This window comes from Xiphophorus couchianus, chromosome 6, assembly GCF_001444195.1.
Source record: "Xiphophorus couchianus chromosome 6, X_couchianus-1.0, whole genome shotgun sequence".
In the NCBI taxonomy this organism is placed as follows: Eukaryota; Metazoa; Chordata; class Actinopteri; order Cyprinodontiformes; family Poeciliidae; genus Xiphophorus; species Xiphophorus couchianus.
The window spans coordinates 15,764,429-15,789,211 of NC_040233.1; the positions used below are offsets into that span (position 1 = coordinate 15,764,429).

The window sequence follows — 24,783 nt, forward strand, 5'->3', positions numbered from 1 at the left end:
ATGAATTAAGTTATCTTACCAGTCCATTCCCCATCAACTTAATCTCATTATTTTCATTGGTTGAGAAAACTCTATATAGACAGGAAGGTTGTCATCTATTGTCTTCAACAGATATGTGTGTGTACAGCAGATGTGTGAGCATGCTCATATGAATCTAGCAAATTAGGCAAGCTGACCAGGGGTGATAATATAAGCATTCATTTATTCCTCTGTTTCATATCTTCAATGGTGAGGACACAGGTGGGTGCCGATGAACTGATATTATCCTAGCTTCAACTTCATTTTCTCTTGGACCAAAGAGGACTTATGTGCCAATATAAACAGACAATCAAGATGTATTACCTAATATCACAGGTTGTATGAATTCAATAACATGCGTCTATTGGGCTGCTTTGTTGTAGATGAGGGGAGTAAAACAAACTTTAATATCCCAGTTGTTAGAACTGCTAAGGATGAGAACCTAGAGCATTTAAGGTCATAACTCACTGTCTCTCTGTGGTTGTGCGCTGTAATTCTCATGCTAACTTTACATGATGGTCTAAAAAAGGCTGACACAGCAACAATAAATAAGATTCAGTTGACACTTTTACAACTATGCTCATTGCAACAATGCCAGCACAGAATTCGCAAATCTCAAATCCTTCCCACAAATACTTTTTTTTTTTTAAAGCAAAGCATGACTGTAACCAATTTTGAAGGTTATTCATCAGCAATAATAATTGTCAGAAGAGTTGAGGTTTTGACAAGGGTGATGAAAGCAGCAAAATATGGCAAATATGTCATGCTATGAGATCACAGGCTGCTGGCCAGCTGTGTCTGTTGATGTGGGGGGTGAACTGCTCAAGCCTATTCATCATATGGTTTGAATCAGGCATATCTGAGATTTTCTGAGTTTAGAAAACAAACGTTTCATGTATTTGCAAATACTCTGTTCATTAAAAGAGTGAAAAATCCATCTTGAAATCTACTTCGACGTGGGGGGGGGGGAAGCTGATTTACTTGTGCAACCACATAGTTTTAGTTAGTGGAATAAAGAAAAGATGTCATGAAAGCAAGCAACTGTTTTGACCTAAAAAAAGAAAATAAGCAAAATATTACAATGAGTGTCACTAGCTGTATAGTCCTATGAATATTGAGTTGTTTGCTTCATTTTACAACTTGTGCATCATTCTTGTGGCTTAAATTGCTTTCACAAGATGCCAGAAAAGTACAACAGCAGCTTTAGGATATCCATCTATCTAAAATATCTGAAACAAGTACCAGGAGAACAAAGCATCCAGTCACCTTTAGATTCGGATTCGGATGACAAACTGTGTCATCCGACCCAGTTTTTACGTGCAAAAACACTTTTTCCATATCTAGAGTACATATATTGATGGGTACAAGAGCAACACTTCAAAACTTCTTGCAGAGACTCAAATTTTACAGGGTGCTTATACAAGAGTGAAACATTTCTCTATATATGCACACATCATTTAAACAACAGCCACAGATTAGCATAAAAAATTACTCTGTGTATAAATTTACAACATCAGCCAAAAAGCTAAAACATTAACCCAGCAGCTGCCAATCATGAAGAGGTAAAAGCTTCACTTATTGAGCATAAAGGCCATTCTTACTTTAAAGAGCATTATTCTGTTAATGCTTTGCACAGAGCAAAAAGCAACATGTGAGCAGGAAAGAGAGGTCTTGAACTACTCAAAAGGTGAAAGCCATTATGTTCAGCTGTCCAACCTCCATTACTGAAGTGTCACAGAGGGTTCTGTTATGTTCATTAACACTACACATAAAAAGACAGGAGGTCAGCTGATTAAAGCAAATAAATCTCATACTTCAAAGTCTTTTTGTTGGTATTTGAGAGGAAGGAATCCTGGTTTCCCTTACACATTTGCAAATACGTTTGCTCTAAAACCTTAATATAGGCCATGTTAGAATCAGTGTTGAACTACTTTAACCTTAAAATACACAAAAAAATTATAAACTAAGCACATAGTAGGCAACTTGTGACCATTTTCATTATTTTCTAGATGCCAGCAGTCAAGGTAATGCAGCTAGCGGCCTATTATACAAATAATGCTAACCATTCCCTGTCTTAAATGATGAATGGGACTGCAGTTAACTAAACTACTACGTAAAGTAGTCTTCATACCATTTAAAACTATAGAGTAGTTGTCCAAATGTGACCACATACATTAAAGTTCTCATGGAAAATATAAAGTGTATAAAACCAGAAAATGTTAATTTATACAGTTGGATAAAATACGGGAATGGGTGTTGTCCATGAACCTCAGTGTGTTGCCGTATCTTACAAGACACATCCCCCACCCTTTGTGCACAGGGACAATAACATCATCTGGGGATTTCAGGGGGGTCTGCATGCCTGAATGGATGGATCTGGTTACCTTCTCAACCTCTGCTGTAGCAACTTATAGTGGCATGCAAACAGGTTTATTTTCTTACACCTGACCTGTTGTCTCAGTTACATAAATACCTCAACCTACTGCCAGCTTAGATACAAGTAGAAAAACATACACAAAAGTCAAAGTATAAAATTCCACTTTACCATATCAGGAATACAAAACAAAACCAAACTATTTTTAACAGAAACCAAAAAGCAAAACCCTGCAGTCTTAGTATGGAAAAAAAATAAATAAATAAATCATGTCTGTTTTTTGTGCACTAATTTACATGATGTGGGCGTAAAGAGGTCAAAGATCATCCACATCACAAATCCCTTCGAGTTCAAGCTCACAATGGGCAAGAGCTGGATGCTTTTAGCCTAGCGGCAAAGGGGAGAGTGGCGTTACTCCATCCCAATTCCCTGCACCTCCACAACATCCTGTTATTCACAGTGGTTACCACTTGAAAAGAATCTCACAGTGTGCACTGTAACCTGAAGCGGTCTGCCGCGTATCAGGTTTTCACCGCATAAGGAGAGATGGAGAAATCGAAAGAGAAGGAGGGGAAAAAAAACGTTCTGAAACAAAGACAAAGGGATAAAAGCTGAGCTTGGCTTGTAGTCGCTTTATTGCGTTCTGGTCTATGGTGGAAACTGTGGGCTCTTTTCAGGTGTCACACTGAAAAAGCTCATCCATTTAAAAAAAACAATCTATGTCCTGTTCTTGCTAAGCTGTAAAGAAGGAACATTTTGCTTTGACTTGTTTAAAGTGTGTTGGCCAACACAAGCATTCGGGTTAATTGTTAGCTAAGCATGGAAGTCTGAGGCCAGAAACTCCAGTCATCCCTCAAATGTTCAAGATGGTGGTTTTTAGTTTTTTGTTTAAATGGAATAGATACGCATGGCTTATGCAGATGGAAAACCAGCAGGATGATCTAATGGTGATGCTTCTACTTTGTGTTATGTGCAGGAAGGGAGTGAAATGTCAGCTGCTGAAACCATGGATACCGAGAACACCTGTGGGTAGTGTCGAGTATGGAACAAACATAGAAAAATATATACGTTTTCCTTCTTTTTCAGTCTCTTTTGAAAATTTCTCATTATATTCAATGTGAAAAATGTAACAAATGTGTTATTCTCATTTTAACTTTAATTAAAAAAAAAGAAAGAAAAGCAACTCATAACTTAAAACTCTAATTATGACCACATTTTAAGTTATTCAGTGCAACTAATTCAGTGTGCTACAGTCTGCTTGGAATCTCAGTCATACAGCACACAACCATGGGGGGGGGAAATACGAAACCAAACATGAATTGGGTGTTATAAAACTTATAAATGTGTGGCATCTCTCATGCTGGTCACAAATCAAGCTGAACGGAAGAGAAAACTTTGCACAGTATCCCACTGTTCAGTGGGAAACTGCAAAAATATTTATCCATTCATAATAAAAGGTCCCTGCAGACTGCTTAAACCTCATCAGCTGGAAGCAGTGATGGCGGCATTTGTGCTTTCAACAACATGCAGACGCACGTAGGTGTGGAAAATACTACATTTCTTATTAACCGTTAACTATATGAACTGCATCTCAGAGACCTTTAAGCTCAAACAAAGGTTTAATAATAACTAAATATGATGAGGGGGAAAAAAAAAAGAACCTCACCTGAGATTAATGAATGAAGCTCAATAGGAAAAACAAGATTTTGAGAAAACCTAAAAGTTCTATTTATTTTGATTCAAAATGAGAACATGTTTCACAAATCAGACAGGTGGTTCTAATGCAGAAAAAGATTTCCATTTATTATTAGAAAATCAATAATATCCGTTTAAAATTTAATGTACTTCTTCTTTCTTAAAATCCCTGTTAGTGAAAAGTTATCCACTTTATGACTGACCAGTCTATATATTTTGGATATATTTTAATTCAGAGTCATTAGAACAACTAAAATCCTTCATTTTTATGATAGGAAGATGTCGATGCCAACTTTAGTATTAGTAACCAGAGGAATTCTCAGTGCTTAGAAATGCAAGTTCATCTAGATTTTACATAAACCCAGCATCCTTCCTTTTCCAAACCATAAAACTGATATACTGAAAACACCACTCAAACATAGTGGATTGGTTTTGTGAAATAAGTCTACACACCATCCCACTATTCCTAAATGTGAGTTTTGAGAACAAAAAGTTACTAGAATTTCGTGCCCATATTTATCAGTCTGGATGAAAAATACAGTGAACACCAACACAAAAGAATGACTTTGCTTCACCAGCTGAATCATTACTTCATGTCAGCTGCTGAAACGTTTTCCTGTCATTACTTATATCAAACCCAATTATGCTCATTTTCCTGTTAAAGTGGCCCAGTGAGACCTGAGTATTTTACATTAATGTAACATATGGAAAACACCAAATTGAGAAATGGCGGTGCTCAAGGTCTGGATTTAAAACAAGGACAGACAGTTGGCCTCTTGAGGTGTGACAGCAGCAAACTCGTATGGAATTCAGTTCCCTTTTTATGGCAGCAGAATGGTGGAAAAAATTGTCGAGCTTCTCTGGTAAGAACATTAAAGTTTTTTATGGCTCCGCAGGCAGAGCAGGTCAGTTTAATGAGAGGCAATGTCCAGCCCTTGCTCCTCCTCATCTTTTACTGCATGCTGACTTAGTGCACACATTGGACCCTCAGCCACATTAGGCACATCTGGCCCCTCCATCTACAAACATGGCTCTTAATAGGCAATTACAAAGTCCAGAGACAAGGGATATGCTTGGATTTATAGTTCCAATGTATCAGAACCAGGAATCCCCTGTCTATCAAAGGCACATTAGGTTATATGAGACAGGAGGCCACTCAGACCTAATAAGCCTTATCCTTTGTAGAAAATGGCCATTACACTTCCTCCTTCCATGCAAGCCTAGCCATCAGCTCCCAGTCTAGGAAATTAAACAAATGACTGTCATCCTCAGTATTACAATTAAAGCTTAGAATAACATGAATACTCAAGCTCGTTAAAGCTAAACTCCCTCGGCAATGGAAAACTGAATTATAAATGATTTATAAGGCAAACATCTAATGTGTCTGTTTTGTTTCATCCTTTCAAAACGAAAGCCATAAGTACAGTCTGACGGTATGAAGCAGCTTTCTTTGTTTGACAGGCTATTTGAGTTGCCCCAGACAACCTAAACCTTTCGTCAAGTTGAACTCATTTTATTTAAGTTCATTTCACTCTCCCGTCTCTTTTGTTTGCAGTTGGGGGTCCTGGATTTTATTCTTTTACGTACTCCCCTCCCCCTTGGGTTTCAAACACAACCATGTTATCTATGTCAAATCCATTGGCGACAGCCCGAGGGAGTCAATATGGAGCCATTAGATCCTCCACTTCTTCTGCAGAGTTCACAGGCAGAAATAGCTTGAACAATCGAAGAATGAAGGGGAAATATAAGAGAAAAGGCAAAAAAGGGTTGCTCATACAAATAAAATCAAATGTTTTCAGCCTGTATTAAAACTTAGTAAAATAAAATTGTTTTTTGCAGAAAAAACACTTTTTTCTGTGTGAGATTCAATGTGAGAATATGAGATTTTTGGATTCCGAGTCAATTTTTATATAGAAAATATTTGTTGATACTTTCATTTTTGGATCTAGAGCACTTTAACTGAAGAGTCTTGGTGTTGAAAGAAATAAGAAAAATATATTACATAAATATAATATGTATAACGCAACCCCACCCCTACCTTTAGTTGTATTCCTATTTTTAAAGATTGATAATTGCATAAAACCTTCAGAATGGCTCTTTTATGCCAATATTAACATTATGCTACACAGCTGCTAAATCTGTATACAGAGACCTGAAGGAAGGAGGGGGCAGTAATTTTTAAACAGTATCTTAAAGAGGTTCGGGGGGGGGGGGGGAATAACATTCACAGTTGCTCAAACAATGCGCCACCTTTTCACCCAAAGCTCCGCCTTGGAGCTTCAGTTCTCAGTCAAGCTCCCACCCCACACAGAGCACCCATCAAACAACTCAGGACAGGAGTGTCCAATTTTAGATAAAAAAAAACAAAACAACTAAATGCATAAAAAAAAAATTATTAGGAACACATAAACCTATTAGGAAAAAAGAAACTTAGGACTATTAGCCTTGTTGGCTAACAAGAGCTGCTCCATATAATTACAAGATTGAAAATATTGCAATCACAAATCAAAACCTTCCAACAGGCTATGAAGAGTTTCTTAAATATTTATGCTCCATGACAGAAAGAGGATGATTGATGTTAGATTACACTATACTGTAGTATTGTTATCAATTAGGCTACATTTTCCTTCCTGCTCTTTTTGAGTTTTAGAACTTGGTTATTTTCATCAGGTCTAAGCTTGAAAGAAAGCTAAAGTGCATCCAACTGGCAAAGACCTTGAGATATTTTAACCAACTAAATGCTGCATCCAAGCTGTCCATTCCAACTGGAATATTACACAAACTGAACTTTCAATGACTGTTATGAATGACTGTTCAGCTCTAGTTAAATAAAAACCAAAATAAATAAACTTTTGTATTCCAGTTAGCTCTCCTGCTGAAACTGCTTACTGCTCCTGTGTATTCTCTTGAGTTACTACTTTAAAAGTTTGATATAACTTCCAGTGCTCCAAGTCTGCATAAAGCACAAATATTTATTTTGCGTTTTCTCATTTTCAACTCCCAGATATCTCTGAAGATGGTGTTGCTGAACGGCAAAGTGCTCACTCTACAGCAGCCCACTTCACTGAGAGCAGGCTTCTGTAACTTCAAGTACGGTAATCTACTAAATATACAGAACAAAGAAAAAAAAAACAAACATATATGCTTTTTGATTTACAATTTAGGAGATCATATGCATATATTTGTGTGCAAAGGTTTTTGGCTGACATAAAAAAATCCAAATTAAATTATACATGACCTACAGTTATCTGTACTAGTGGCATAAACATGATATGCAAATACTTGATCAGACCCCTCCAACTTTTTTACAAATTCATTCACTTCTGAACTAAAAGAGAACATTTTAAGTAGATAGAAAACGATGCTGCCAAGTACACACACACCTACCTCATCTTCTCTGGCTTTTCCAGTCTTTTTTTATTATAGCAATTAACACTTGCCAACAGCCTCTCACTCCCCTGTTCTGAGCTGCAGGTGTGAAGAGACCAACGTGTGACCTGATGAAAGACACACTGCCATTGCACTGCCTAACAGTCATTTCCCCACACCGATAGGCCTTTCTTTATTTAGCGTAGCCTAAGGAGGTATGCTCAACCACTGTGCAAACGCACACACACACACCCACAGGCACCCCAAAAATAAACCAGACCACCAGCACAGTCCATTGGTCACACATTAACCACAGAAAACCAGTTTTTTCCCCCACCTGACGTGATAGCAAGTCTCCAAACTGAACATAGGAAGGAAACCGGAGAAGGCAGCGCACATAGCATCACAGGTAAAAATATGAATCACCACCTGAACAGCACTATTTCTCCCACTCTTCCGCTTTTGCGTCCAGCGGCCTAGACTCCAGAAGTGACAGTGAATACTAACAATACGAGCTTGTGTCTCCTGGGCTCTGGATCTGCCGGCGCAGTGTGGAATCATAAATGAGCGACCCTGACAGAAAACACACAGGCTTATAGAGAGGGGGGGGAAGGGCGAACAAAAAGGGGGGTGAAGGATGAGCGGCAGAGGAGGCAATGAATTTAGAGGTTGGGGATTTTTGATATGACAGGGGGTAGTTATTTGCTGGCAGCAGCAAGTCCTTTACCAACAAAGGGCCTTTCATATTTCCTGTGAACAGACACAGAGACTCCCATTAATCCCAGAGGGAGGCCTCATCCCAGGCTTCTCCCCCACACATAAATTACACTTCTTATGCCCTTCCTACCATTACTGCACAGTGTTTACAACATAAAGAGAGAAGGAAAGAAAAATAGGAATTAGGCAAACAACCTTAATGTGTTAGGGCAGCCATAAAATAGTTATGTCAACACTAACTCATAACACATGTGCCAACATTTGCTTTGCGCCATGCCAGTTGGTGGCTTCCACTATCTTTGTCACTCCTCCGACTGTTTCGCTACGTCTCATTTGGATGCGTCATCCTCATATAGGGGGAGTGGAAAAAGTGTTGCCCAGCTGTCACATTTTTTAAACAGATGAAACGGGCACAGGACATGCCAATCCCCACTTATCCCGCACCGAGCGGAGTTATACAGTGGCACACAGCTGCCTGTGTACACATGCTTATACCCCCTTGGTGGTTTGGTGGAAGGCATAATAAGCAACTGAGAAAGCATCACTGTGGCTAAGAGGCATGTTGAAAATGGGATTGCGAGAAGTGGATGGGAGTGAGAATGAGAGGTCAAAAGTAAAAAAACACAAGCAGTGTTTATTCATGCCCCGAGTCTGAACCTCCTTATTTCAAACAGACATGAATCAATGGTTGTGGAATTGCATTTTCCGAGCACTCTGTGGACAGAACAATAAATAAAAGTCAGAGATCACAGGATAAGCCGAGGAGAGGATACGCACTGCAGTGTTCGTGGAAGGGTTGTTTTCTTTTTTTGTATAAAATTTATTTCCAACTGTTACAGCTGAACACCTGCTGCTGTACAAGTATGTAGACACACATGTCTAAAGATGCATAGTGAAACAGGCTGGTGACCAAAACAGGTGAATATTCCGTTGATCAGAAACTTAAAAATTTGATCCATCAATACAAACAAAACAAGCCCGAGAGCTACCAGGTTGCCCAAACCACAACACATCCTGGTGTTGCGGTTTGAAGAATATCCTTTGGCATTAGTTTGGCATTTTCCGTATTATTTATACATTTCAAATCTCCAATAATAACTTTGGTTAATTTAATTCAATGAAATAACCCTCTCTCACACACATATTTTCTCACACTACTTGTAGCAGGAAGTAAGTACATTTGAACCTAAAATGTGCAATGCCTTAAAGATTTGGATAAAAATTTGGTATTTCAAAATAGCGAAAAAAATTATAATCCCTACATATGCAGGGCCTCACTTCCTCAATCTTTTAACAATAAAAACATACAATATCAACAATATAAATTGTGAGACAGAACTTGTTAAAGTTGTAAGAGGCACAAAATGTTGATGAATAATCCTCATAACACACTTACTTGACTTGAGGACATAGTTGACTCAGGAAATTCATTTACATAATTGTACTTCATGGCTGCATAAGTCAATGCTATAAATAATTGGTACAAACAGCAAAACTGTGACAGTGTTGAATGCTTGTTTGGACTGTATGCATAATCAGAACAGATCCTAAAAGAAACAAAAGTAGGTTTTATTGTTCTTCTGCTTATTTCATTAAATATTCATCACTAAGAAGCCATAAATCTCTAGTGTGCTTCAAGGATCTGCTCCACTTAGATTGTGTTTATGGCTGTTAAAAAAAATAAAATAAAAAAAAAAACCTTCCAGATGCAGAACTGCAATATATTCTAATTACGAGGATGTGCGCAAGTGTCTTGGCAGTCAAAATTAAATAAAGCTAATACACAGCATGACAGCTCATGAATAAATGTTCTCCCTCAATCAAATCGCCAATCTCTCAACAGATGTGGAGCAGAACAATGGGTGCCACTGTTGCCCCATTACAATCACTGTGCACAAAATAAAGCCTGGTATTGGCGGAACAAAACAGCATTTGTGTCTTTTGACCTCAGTTTTCCTTGACAACGCATTCTTCGTAGGACAGAGGGGAAACATTCAAACAGGCTAACTGGTTTATTTTCTTCTCTTTCTGCCTATTTATCAAATAACATCTACTTTAGAAGACATGATGCATCCATATGTGGAGGGATGGTTTGAACAAATACTAAAACTTATACCATCAGACTTTTGGTATACAATTACTTTAAATGTTACATAAGCATCCCTCTTTTTAAAAGGAATACATTAATTTCTTGGGTTAGAAAGATTAATTTTGCATAAAGAGACCAAAATCTCTTCACTTTCCTGAAATCCTAATGACTAATGGATTAAGGTGGCCGACCAGAGTGCTCACTGCACATTGTTGATTGACAGTTCTATCAGCCACTGACAGACATTTTAAATTACATACTACATCAAGCAGAGCATTTGGAGAGTGAACAGGTTAATGGAACTAATGTCTCAATCCATTACTAACACCCATAACCACATTACTGTTGGCTAGGGAAAAAAAAGCCTGAAGCTGTGTTTTATATAAAAAAATCTCTTTTTTTTTGCAAACAGCCGAAATATGAGTTTCTCCAAGTGATTTCCTGTCCTTTTTCACTTCTAACAAATGTTGGACCTTCAAGGGAAGTGCTGCCACGTGAAGTGCAGCATTTGATTTCAGATCATAAAATGACCCCACAAGAGGAAAGTTGGTGCCTGGATAGAAAATGTAGGACTTATTTTCACTGCTGCCTTTTTGACCATAGGGCAAAACATAAAAAAAAATAATAATTTAAAAAGAAAAACTACACAGCTCTGTTTGAGACCCCCATGGTATGATAAATGAGTAAAAACAAAAAGCAAAACATCATTTTCTTGGTGTCATAGAATTTAAGCTAAAGACAAAAATTAAAAATCAACATACTTGTAATAATTCAGAGATTATTGGAATTATGGCCAATGTATTGATACTTAGTCAGAATTAGTATTTTGCTAACATGTTTGTTGTATTTAGATAAACTCAAAAACAAGACACTATATTAAGTTTTACCATTTTGCTGACCTTGCATACATTACAGACACTCTTAAGCTCAAAAACTGTTTTAAAAAAGCACCACTTTTTATTCCAAACCATAAGATTATTTGTGAGTAAAAATATTTCTAAAAACACCTACGCTTGTCTTGATTGAAAAGAGAAAAGTATAGCAGCCTGATTTAAGACACCTGAACGGCAGTGCCCAGCAACATGTGGAGTGGTGAGCACCATGTTGCTCTGTTCCATACATACTGGAGTCCAACTCCTCAACGTGTCTGCCATTAAAATCAAGTTCAATTGTCTAAAAGGTAGGATGGGCAAAAATTGCATAATGATTTTGAAACTTTTTCTTGCCACAAATGAACACTTCAAAACAAATTCTAAATGCTCTTTTGAAATATTACTAAAGAGCAGCTGAAGGATTTAGTAATTCTTTTTCTGCTCTCCAAAATATTGAAAGAAACTACTTCCAATATGAGGTGCATGTATTAACAAGAAAGAAAAAGAGCATAATACTCATGCTCAACCAAAATGGAAAAGGGGCATTATAATTATGTTATTTATGTTATTATGTTGGAAGCTTTTAGTTCTCATCTATTGCTTATTCCCATTGAGAGGGGACAATGATACTGCGTACAAATGTAGAACCACATTTTTGTTCCCACTACATGAGCTAGAGATAACCTTCTCCAGAGTCAATAAAAATGGTTTTAGTTGCAGCCCATAAGGGACCGGGTATGATTATAAAAAACAAGACAGCAGGAAAAACATCATCATAGTATGTTGATCCAATATAAACGCATGCCTCCCACCAGGATTTACAGGCTTGGAGCTCTGGGGGAGGACAGAGCTGAAATAACATGGTGCTCAATCTTCTCTGTCTATGACTCCATTTCTCCGCAGTCCTCACCACATTCTTTACATGCTTTGTTTAATTCAAATGCACCCCTGCCCATTAATTTTCCTAGCTTCCAAGTAAAAGTACAAATACACCTCAAAAACCAACATTTACCCAACTACATGTGATTAAAACAAATGTTATTTCAAGCATTTTAATTGATAATTCTAAAGGTTTAACTACAGGAGATTATATATACACATAAATATAACAACACAAACTGAAATTGAGCAACTTCTGAAACTAATCTAAAGAAACCTTGCCTATTATCCTGAGTTATGAAGAACCACTTTGGGAAGACTCATCTGTGCCTGAGGTTGCAGACCCCTTCTATGCAATAAGAACAAATTCTGGCAATCTTCTTGAAGAAAATGTTTTAAAGAGGTTTACTGGGTTTATGAAAACAAGCAGGCCAAAAGGTGTAAAACAAGAACTACATCCATTTTGTCAACATTTCAAAAACCCAATAGAAACTTTACATTACTATAAAAGCCAGTAGACAGTTGCAGTAACTATTTAAATATTCACCAGAAATCACAGCAGTCACAAATTGTGGCAATGAATCGGTTTGTTGATGTGTTGAGTGTAATCGCGACAGGAGGAATTGAAAATATTTTTATGGAGTGTTTAAGTGGAAATAAAGAGTCAGCACCTTAAAACACCTGCAACCATATTTGCACCATGGAAGCTAAGAAAAGAGCACATCTTGGCCAAAGGCGACAACTTACAATTACCTCCAACTTCCGTCAGCTCTAGTTCTGTAATTGATGACATACACAATAGGCAGTGCTAAGCAATATCTTTTAAATTGACGTAAACACACACTGTTGAGTTTCCGACATTTCTTATTCCTTTGACCTGAAACAGTTGTTTAATGGAACCCAACTTGCTTCCTTTGCAGAGGACTGATGGGAACAAACGTTTTAAATGTTCAAAGGATTTTGTCAGTCCATCACCAGTTAATGTCTAAAGAGGAGGTGGGCAATTCAGCTCTCAGGAACAAGAGTTCTTTTTATTGCCAACATGTCAAGACATTTCAGAGATTCATTCAGGCTGGAAAAGACCAAGTGAAAACAAGATATAAAGTGGGTAACAGGAAGGCTTTACAAAGAAAACGTTTTCCGTTTTATTGTTTTTTCAGTGTTGGGCTGGAAACACTGGCAGTCTTTTGAAAATCAAACATATGAGCTCACATTTTATAAATATCATAGGTGTTAGTTTCAGCACAACAGTTAAAAAAAGACCTTAAACCACAGTTCATGTATTGTAAAAAGGAGGACCTACCCCTACTGATCTGCAGTTTGTATATTAGACAAGACCTTTCATTTCCTCTCTTTTTCCCCTTTGGTCAGGGGTGCCCAGAGTCGGTCCTCAAGGGCCGGCATCCTGCATGTTTTAGTTCTCTCCCTGGTTTAACACACCTGCATCAAATGATAGCTCATTAGAAGGCCTAAGGAGAACATTGACTTGCTGAGGAGGTTGCTACAACCACTAGGGAGAGAACTTAAACATGCAGAATGCTGGCCCTCGAGGACCAACTTTGGGCACCACTGCTTGGTGTTGACTAGTTAAACCTTTTCTCATTCTTTATCAATTCATTTTGAGGCATTTTGTTTTCTTTTCACCAGATAATATTAAAAGCTGTTTGAACAATAAAATTTCCAGACAGTATTAGGTACAGTGCTTTTGAAGCTGGTACCACAGCTGAATGTTAATGAATGTATGTCATCTGGATCAATAACATGACAGTACTGAATAACTTCTCCAGTGCAGCTTCTCTATTCATTGTGGCGAAGGACAAAAATGTTTTTCCGCAGCGTTCAATCATATTCCACTTCAAAGAATTTTCCCCAACAAAAACGGGACGTTTTCATCAACTGTGACACTTGCACTCACTTCTTAAATTAATCTCTACAGTCACCACTTCATTGCATCCCCCAAATTTTTTGCTCTGTTGTTAAGCTGACCATGCAAATTGTGTGTCCATATGCATTTTAAGTTGGTTTATTCCTCTCAGCACTTTGAATGAAACCTCACCTTAATATCTATATTCCTCCTTCAGGCATTCTGCAATTTATACTATAATTTCTCCCAAAAAACTTTATGACTGAATGCAACTCTATCTTAAGAGTCTGTGCTCTCAGAAAGCTGGTCAAACACTGCTAAAAAGTAATTACTTAAATAAAGAAGAGATGCCAAGAGTAAAGTTGCCCCCTGGGTTTGATTCAAAAAGTCCAGTTCCTTAATAAGCACAATTCATTTTCCTCCAGGGTCTGGTTCTCTCCATCACTAGTGGCAGGCGTGAAAGGTCAATAACCTTTCCTCGTAGCCCTCATATGGTTAGCAAAGCCATGAATTACTGGTTCAGGCAGTTATTCCAAAGTCTTCAAGTCAGCTGAAGGAATCTTATCGTCTGCAAAGGTCACAGTGCTTAGCTCACTTAGTGTAAAAGTGAAGAGCTGACAGGACATATACAAGATTGAGAGAATTATTATTGTGAGTAATCAAACACAGTGTGTGGGGGAGGATGAGGATGCTGGTAAGCAGCTACAAATTGTGGGTATAAAGCTGTGAATTGTCTAATCAAATGAAATACAAAGATCAACTGACAGTACATTGACAATTCAATGAGCTAAACATGTAATTTTGTAGAGTATTACATTGGAGTAAAAATAAATAAACCTAAACTATGGATAGGATAACCACTGCATTTGTTCTTGTTACAAACAGTAAAAGTGAGGATGGGCAATATGGTTGTAAAATGTATCACAATACAAGGGTTTCATTAGTCGACAGTTGGTTTAGTGTTTTAAATATCTGAAATACCAATTTTTTTCTATGCTGAATTTTTTCACATATTACTAAACTTAAGCATGTATATAAAATATAGCAAAACAATAACCTATTAGTTTGCTGAATAGAAAAACAAAAGATAAAAAGAATAAAGTATGTGAAAGAATCCCCCATTAACAGAAAGACACTATGGCTTTGCCACCGTGTCAACGAAGTGGACAAAAACTGTGATATAGCTCTCTGTTGACTGGTAAAGCTCTGAAAGGTTAGATTAATTCTGGATTGAGATTTTGTTTATTTTATAAACAGAAGTAATGTTCAGAATATGTAATGCTAAAAAAAAAAAAAAAAATGCGATAAAAAAAGATTAAATATTTCTCCAGTCAAATAAATTAACTTAAAAAATAATGCAGAGTTTAAGATCAAATTTCATTGCTTCCACAGTTTTGCCTTAGAGTTTAGATTTTTTAACAAACAACTTAAAAAAATATCAAATATAAGGATTATCGACATTGCTTCTTTATCACAGTCAGTGTTCCAATTAATTAAAAGGCTTTAATTTTAGTTTCAATGAGAAATTAGTGTATTTAAAATACAACACAACAAATCACTTTTTATAAGTCCTTCATTTATTAAAATATGAGAAAAAAGTCACTATAGAGATATTCGATTTATGAAAATCTAAATATCGTAAGGAATTGAGTATTAATTTAAGCTCCAAGCGCTCAGTCACTCATCAGGAAGTAGAACAATTCGACTGCAGTCACAAGAGAAACTCCAGCCACCTTCCCCTATATTTATTCACCTTACTCATGGATGTTTTGGTGTATAAAATAAAGATGTTTTGGAAATCAGTAGATCACCAGTCTGCAGCAGGCAGATCCTTCAGTTGAAATGTCTCCCCTCCAGTCACTGTCCTGCTTAGGTAGCTTTGCTCTGGGAAATAAATTGCCGATTTGCTGCACGGCCTTTAATGTTCCACTAAATATCGACAGAAGAGCTAATGTAAACGCAGACGATGCTGAACACAAGGCGATATGTAGCTTCCTCCCATAAAGTGCAGAAGAAAATGGAGAATTGAAACTGCTTCAGGTCAACCACAATATCTAGTGGCGGCATACAACAGTGTCAGCACAACCTGGTAGCTGTAGATCACTTGAGACAAGCAATCAGGAAGGCTACATAAGCTTATTTGAAGAGCTATCAGATTAAAAGGAACAAGAAATCATTGTTACCAGCAACCAATCTACATCAAGACTGAACCTTGATTAGTTTGTAGTAAATTGAAATCAATGAAATTCTCCTTACTTGGCATCTCAGAGCTTTCAATAATTACTAAACAAAAAAGGCCATTTAATTTTCTAGTTTTAAAAGACTACTTTGTGTTCTCTGGCAATCATAAATTGTGAAAAAATACGATCTAATGTCGAGTTTCACAATGCTCTACTCTCGATTCACTTTTATTCAATATCTATATGACTATCCTGATTATGAAGTATTACAATATTACACACCCATAATAAAGCTTTATATACGTATATGTGCAATATATAATTCATTGCTGATATATTGTATCTACAATATCAATGACTGTTGCAAAAACGGGAAGTTCCTTTCCCCCAAAGAATGTAACGGAGTTACGACACAGTCCAACTGATGCCGTTCATAAAAAAGCTGGCTACATCATTGCAATGATGTCTTTGCCCTCTCCACCCCCTCAAATAATAATACAAAAAAGACAACCATGTTGTGTAATAAAAAGAAAAAAAAAAAAGAAAAAGAAAATCAGGGATTGAGAATTTAGGTCCCCAAGATCAGAGACATCGTCACTCAGAGTTTCCAAGACTTGATCTAAGAAAGAGGGGGCAGTATTTCTATTAGTGATCAGACCTAGAATAGATTTTAATAAAATAGACAGCTGCAACTCTGGGCTTCTTTAAATCAGGTCTGAAAAAAATAAATAAAAAAGAATACTATTTATCACAGTCTACCAATGAAAGTAAATATTTTATCAATTTTCTCATGCCTTAACTATTAACTTTGAATAAATTAGCATTTCCCTGTTGCTCCCTTTATATGCAATTCTTATATTTTTCGATTAAATTTTTTTTCCTTTACTTTTGTTCGTTTCCAATAAAATACATTGGATGGATACATTACGTATGGAGGCTACTTTACAAATAAACGTGCTTTGCCAAGGGCCATCAAAATCCACGAGTTCTTCAAAGTCAGCCATGCATCAGAAAAAATTACCCACACAAGTAAAATTTAACATTGCATGCATGACTGAAGTCATGAAGCAACCAAGGTGACTACAGGAAACAAATTCAGTTGTGGGAAAAAAACGGCAAAATGCTACAGTATTGTCCTTGAATTACCCAATTACACCACATCAATCTTTGTATAGCGCCAAGGGGGAGCACTCCCCTTCACCCCCCATCTGCAAGCTCACGTGAAAAAAAGAGAGAGAGAAAAGGGACAACAAGGAAATAAGTAGAGGAGGTGATAGAGGAGTGAATCAAAGACAGGGTGGATTGAGAATGGCTAAAGACTAGTGACATCAGAGGCTACTGTCCAGAGAAAGAAAAGAGGAAAAATGCTGTAGCACTGAAATTGAAGCCTGTGCTAGAACATAATAGTTGGTGTGGCCCGCAGGAGGCAGACGTCGCTTCCCAGGCAGGATATTGGCCTTTGTGAACATCACTACAGTATCTGGGTCAATTAACATGTCCCTGCATCAAATTTCCCTTTTATAGTCAGCAGAATAATGCCGTTCAAATTTATGCGGACTTTTGAACACAGAATAGCGTTTAGAAAATTGCAACTATGTTTGTCACTTGCATACAGAAAAAGGTTAAACACACAAGGCCAGTGTTGTCTCCATTTTCTCCATTGGCACAGAAACCCTTATTAATATGTTCATTGGAGTATTAGCTTGTCTGACACAGGACACAAAGACACTGTTGTCTGCCTGCTAACTGTTGTACACAGCTATGGGATAGGTACTGCTGTTCAATCTACAACTGTCAGGTTAAAAAAATGCTTGCTTGTCTGTTTAGATGTTGAATGCCCTGCCATATGAACACAACAAGTAAATGAAAGAAAATCAGTGGGGGGGAATGGGAGTGGCTGAGTTTTTAAAGTGGCTGCCAATTTAACACTTGAGGATTCAGCTCTGTTCACACCCTTGGCTTAACATAATGAGCAAAACAAGTACCACTAAGAGAGAAAACAGTGGGCAAAAATCGAAGTGTTACTGCACCAAACAGTAAAAGACATAGGCTAATCTTACTTAGTAAGGACAAAAATCTGCAAGAGAGAAGAGGAACCATTCACTTTACAAGCTAAAAAAAGGGCTGCCCACACAAAACTAAACAATCCACAAATCTGCAATGAAAAAAAGTAAATTATTTACTCGCTAGTGATGATTTATTGTCATTTAGGTCCAAGTTGTGCATTTTCTTTTCAACATCGGTTGGAGCATTTCACTTGTGTGAAACACTATTCCTAGACACATGAAGGCACATACAGAAAGTTAGGTCAACGAAGTTATTTATAAATGACCTCGTTATATAGTGGGGTCATTATGCACTCTGTGTCCCTCAAATTAAAAAGAAAAAAAAAATAATAATAATAATAATAAAAAATAAAAAAACATCAGTCACCAAGTATTACATTGGAAGCTTATTTAAGCACATGGGAAAACCAGTTAGTTTTGAAGAGTTTCTAAACAAGTGTCATAATCCAGGTGGGACAAAGATGCAGATAACCTATAGCCTAAACACCTTTGAAGAATAAAATATATGTTATTTTCAAAATGATATTCAGACTTTGGGTAGGGCCCAAAGCCAACTTGACTTTTGACCCATAAGTTAAAAGTCAAATTATATTTATACACCCAACCTGAAACAAGAGTCTAAGGCTTGAGCAATATTTTTGCAAAGAGTAGACATTTGCCTTCAATGTCAATTTTTAACTAAACATTTCATGAATTTTACAATACTTTAAAAAAAATAAATAAATACAGATCCACTAGATTTTGGTTAGCATTTTAGATTTTGCACATGCTGCATAGACCTTCACTTTACAAAGTAGCACAAGCTAATATTAGCATTGTTAACAGTTATCTTTCATTTAGGATTTTTTTTTTCTACTAAAGGTCACAGAATAAACAGTTTTGGAGACTTTTTCAGTACTGATTTAACAGGGCTTTCAGCCATTTCTTCATAATGGTGGGGGTGCAACTGGTTGTATAGATTTGTTTCACAACCAAGTTGAACTATGTTTGCAACATGGAAATCTAGACAATTACAACAAACATAGCTTAAATGGACGGTTAAAGTTTTCTAATGAAGGGTCATCCTCCAACCAATAACTATATACATTAAGTGCAGGCATTGAGGGAAGTGAAAATCTATCCAACTGGCCAAAACAGTCTTCTACATACAGAATCTGCATTTATACATTCAGGTTACTTCCTTGAATTTGTCAAACTATATAAAACATTAGAGCAGAGCAAAAGGGGACAGAAACAGGCTTTCAGATCTTTGTGGTGGTAGAAAAGATTGGTGAATAAAAACAGTCTTCCATGCAAGTACTGGTTGACCGCTGATCTCTCAACATAAAAAAAAAATAGGATTCAGTCCACAACTATAAAACGTGAAATCTACAGTGTGAATGTTGGACCAGTTAACACAGTGAACCAATATCATATTCATTACACTGAAGCATAGTTGACTGCTGGAGACAGGCACCAGCCCCCCTCGTAACAATGCAAGGATAAGCAAGTTAGATAATGGATGCAGAACAGTTCAAACTAATTCTTTCCAGAAAGAGTTTTAGCCATGTTTTGTCAAAGGTTATAATGAGTGCCATTTCCAATTCTTACATAAAGGACAATAATTCAAAACCACAAAAAATAGTTTATCATCTGAAAGCAGAAACTGGAAATCTGAAAATGTATTTTACTGACAATGCATTAATTTTCTTTTAGTATTGTTACAATGGAACAAAGAAAATGACTGATCAACTGCTGTGCTCTGCTGCACCTTCAACAAGCCAGAAAAGGAGCTTTCTAATTTTTATGTGATCAACAACTGAATCCTTCTGTTTTTCAAAAGAAAATTCTTAAAAAGACCAATCCTGCCAACCTTAAAAGAAACCTTTCATATTGTTCATCAGCTGAACTCTCCATCCACTTAGCAACTGTCAATAATATACAAGAGTGATATCATTTTGACCAGACACATTATGTAATTTTAATTGGTGAGATCTCTAAACACAATAAAACATTTTTTTAGTTAAACCTAGAGTTAACAGAGGTACACAGCTGCAGAAAATCTGTTACCAAAATATTTGTCTGCAGCATCAAGAGCTTTCTGAACAGAGCAAGCTAATTATATTTCAAGGACAAATGCACAACACACAAGAGAGGGACACCTCAACTAAAGTGCAATGTCAGTGGCATATGGTCAGCTGCCAATGGCAAAGGCCATGGCCTGGAGGTAATAAGAGTGATATAAGCAGAAGTGATGACAAGCTGCAACGCTAATATCTGCCCACCACAAAATACTTTATTATTGACACTTGGGCATTCTACCAACACTTTCCTGCCTCCAAATATGAAATGATAATTGCTATACCAAGGAACAGGCTGCCAAATGTCAGATAATTACAGTACACAGGTTAAGCTCCTGAAAGGGGTTTACAAAGGATACACACGCTAGCCAAAGATCAATGCCTTTATTATGCAAACATGCTTGCATTATGGGAAAGCAATGGAAACAACCAAAAAAAAAATAATTAACCTGTGAAGCATCTCTGCTTTCTTGGGATACTGTAGGAAACATATACAAGGTTACTTCAGAGTTTGTACAGTGCCAAGATTCAATTTGTCATCACGATATGTGCTACTTATCCAGGCCACTGTGTTCCAAAGAAGAGCTAAAAGGCAGAGTGACGGTGAGATAAAAATCTAATTTATGTAATCTGGTTACAGTAAAATATAAAACAAATACTATCCCACCATGCAGTGATGCCTTAGCTGGGAATTGGTTCACAGCCTTCATTACAACATATTGATCTGAGCAAACAAAGACCCTGGATTCATTGATCCCCTTTCAAGAAAAAAGGGGGGGTAAAAAGAAGGATGAGGGTGCTGGGCTGCTCTTAGAAACAAACTTTTACTCAAAGTGCTGCCTAAAAAAAACAATAAGAGCTTTAGTATGAAGTACAATAAAACAAAGAAAATAAGAATGACCACAGAGGTTGCTCAAAATGTCCCATGGTGACAAAGGAAATATGTGAGACATGCAACAGCTGCATGAGTATCATGGTGACTCACATCCCCCGTAAATCTTTTTCATGTGTAGCACCAGTGATTCAAGGATATCCTCTAAAAAGGAATTTGAACCATACAAAGGTCAGTTCGAATTAAAATTATTTAACCCTGGTGCATCAGTGCAATTCCAAAACAAGGTACTGAAAGCAAGACATGTTTTTTCCTCAAATCTGCTACAAAAAATAAAATAAAATAAAATCTTAAGGTCCAAATTAGAATAAACTTGCTATACCACATCTGAAACCTTCTCTACTCTCCTTTTATTTCTGGCCTCCCTTTCTTCCTGTAGGTGATATATGGTCTAGCCTGTAGGTCACAATAACTTCAGGTGACATAAGGTCATGCTTATGTGGCCTGTCTGTTCATGTGTCAGAACCTCCATTAATGGCCTCTCATTCATCCATCCATACTTCACCAGAACTTGTCTCAGTTTACAAGATTGGGTCAAACCAGGTCATGTCTCACCAAATACTGGGGCCTCTTACAAAAAATAAATAAAACACGTGAGGGTAGTGGGGGGGAGGGGCAGTTTCGGTCAGGATCACTGAAATCTTGACAGAACAGATAAAAAGAACTGGAAAAGTGAAAAATATTAATTCACTTAACCATATTTATGAATCACCAACAATTGTCTTGTAAAAGCAGATAAATTTGGATTATAGAAAATGTTTACACAACAAAATATATTCTAAATAAGGACAATTGCTGGATATATTTAGCTGTATAACTCTCTCCAGTTGATGTTTGCACTGCTGACTTTGACAGTTATTGCTTGAATCACATTACTGAATTGGTCAACTCTACATTCCCCACAGCACCACCCCAAATAACACTAATTTTAGGAGCTACGTAGCTGGACTCTCTTGCCAATGTCACTTTTAAAACACTTGAATCTAGGCCAAAGCTGTCTACAAGCATACTTCTGTCATGGTAAGAGCTTGTGTAATTGTCAGTGATACAAGTAAAAGCCAGGTTATGAGGGGTGGAGGGAGGGAAAAATGAAATCAGAATAGAAGATTGGAGGTAGAGATGGCAGAACAGCGGAATAAGAGAGCGTATTAGGCTCAATTAAGCTTTGGGGCTTTTCATTAACCTAGATTTAGGGAGGGGGAAACCCCTGCTGAATAATGTGCCGACTCTGACTTGCTCTGTTTTGTGAGCTTCATCAAGACCAAAAAAAAGAAAGAGGCACACTGTGTGTCAGCTCTCTAAAGCCACCAAGAATTTCATTAGACACCCAGGGGCAAACCACCCGCAGCTATAGCATACCTTATATTAAATGAAATCTAGTAAAACAAGTCACTTTCATCAAACAGCTAGACTCGATCAAAGAAAATATGCTGATGTGTGAACAGTTTAGCTTCTTTCAATGCAACTAAATAAATCAAATGATCAAATAAAAACGTGAAAAGTCCTTTTTTTGTAATAAAAAGAAAAACAAAGGTGATTCTTCTTACCATGGATGGGCAAAATAAACTTAAAATTTTAATTCACTATTCAGTGGTAGTAATTTTTTAAAGGCATAATAGCTGCAGTATTTGGGTTTTCTTGGTCTAAAAACTTTAAAACTACTAAATAAAAACCAGGAAGGCCACCATGTGCCCAGCCAAAAGTAAAAATTTAGTCTCCAACCACCAGAATTTGATTACCTCCACTAACTGACTGCCCACGATTACCATTATCTAATCTACAGGATGTCTTCAATTTAGCACATACAATGTCTTCTGTTTACATGCTAACTGCAACAATTTCCAGGCCTTGCAGGCCACAGGATGTGTATTCCCTTAATCAGCTGGAAAAAGAATGGCTACCATTAGTTGAAGGGAAGATTTCTAACATTTTACCACCACCACATCTACCGTATTCTTGGGATGAAATGCAATATAATATGAGCCAGAAATTATGTTTCTGACATCTTACACAACCTTGTGATAGTATTACACAGATGCGTGGGTGGATCCCATTTCAAAAGAAGCCAACTGAACCAGCAGGCAATTGATGGCTTCTCATCAATAACTCAAGAAGACATGTATGCATGCTGAAATTAGCTGGGAGTGTTATTTATAGCATGATAAAAGCTCAATGTTTTACTCAGATATATTTAGACTTGAAGACGTCTTTTATTTTGTAGTTGACTCATCATTTACTATTTAAGAAATGGCAAAGGTAATGAAAAACTGACCAAATGCGGCTGTGTGTTGCTAAAGAAGCTGTGTTTTAAAAAATTAATTAATTATTAAAAACAAAAACAAAAAAAGCCTCCAGCAGCTCGTCAAAAACAATACCAAAAAACAGCATGGTGGAAACAAAGTGAGGAAAGTTTAAGAATACTCCGCACACTGTGGGGTCTTTTGTCTTTCAATACATGCTACAGGAGAGCCTCATTAGAGAATAGAGTTTCATTAACATCAACCCACGCTGCTTTGCCCTGCTGCATTACAATGATACAGGAGTGCCCCTCACTGTCAAGGAAATCTCCACACAGCAACAACTCGCTGGGGGAAGGGCAGGGAGAGAAAACGAGTGAAGGGGTGGCAAACAAAAGAGAACCTGATTACCTCTGGTCACGGCTCATCCACGAGCCAACACAGGGAAATCCATCACCTGAAGCATCAAACACAAACTTATGCACCAAGTAGAGCTCAGTGAAAGCAGTATCCACCCATTCAAACCACAATCTATCCTCTCTCTCCTTTATTCTCTAGTCTGTGTCACATCCACCCCCCACCTCTCTGACTCACAATGACGGCAGCATGCAAGTTTTAGGCTCACACTGTGAAATCCAACACAAGCGGGAATACTTTCTGGTCCAAATGACCTCAAGGCCCTTACCACTCTAATAGCACACGGGTGATATATTCTAGTTTTTATTACCGTCCAGAGACCTGCATGCCATTTTACGCAGCTGCATCCATATGGCAAATATTAGACCAAGAAGAAGAAGGTCATATCTGCTTTGTTGCATTTCATTTATCCAAATGCTTATAACAGAAGAAAAAAAGAGATAATTTTGCTGTTTAGCTAACAGTTTTATTGCAACATGCATTCTGAACACAATTTTACTGTTACACTTAGCAGTGTAAAATGCAATTGGGCACCAAATGGTTCAAACAGACCCTTAAGGCAAAACAGTGTCAACATTTGGAAAAAAGTACAAAAAGTGATGCTTGATATTTAAAATCTGCAAAACGACTACCTGTAATTAGGACAGGAAAATTGCTAAGCAATTGTATAACTTGATCAAACTAAACCCGTGTGCCAGCACAAGCTATGAAATGCTTAACTAGAGTATTTGCTTAATTAAAATCACAGAAATTGCTTATTTTCATTCTTTGGAAAAAGATACATCTCCCCAAAGCAATCAGGAAAGTTTGCCCCCTTTAATCAAAGCCAGAGGTTAATACCAAAATGCTCACAATGGTGCAAAGAAAAAATAAAAAAAAGGGAGCAACCATAAAGTTTAGCTTAACACTTAACAGTCTGCATATGTTTCACCCCGCTGTGAAGCAAAGGGAAGCAAGCAAAAAGGGTCGGCATGTTGTGAAGTTGAGTCCCAATCGAGCTGCTTTACAAGGCAAACAACATGACTTGCAGCACCACACCACTACACTGAGGCTA

At 37.2% G+C, this 24,783-nt stretch overlaps 1 protein-coding gene across 1 annotated transcript in view; it reads right to left on the reverse strand.

Annotated features, from left to right (window-relative positions):
- Positions 1–24,783, reverse strand: part of cdh2 (cadherin 2, type 1, N-cadherin (neuronal)) — a 78,400-nt gene that overhangs the window by 50,768 nt on the left and 2,849 nt on the right. The window lies entirely within an intron of this gene.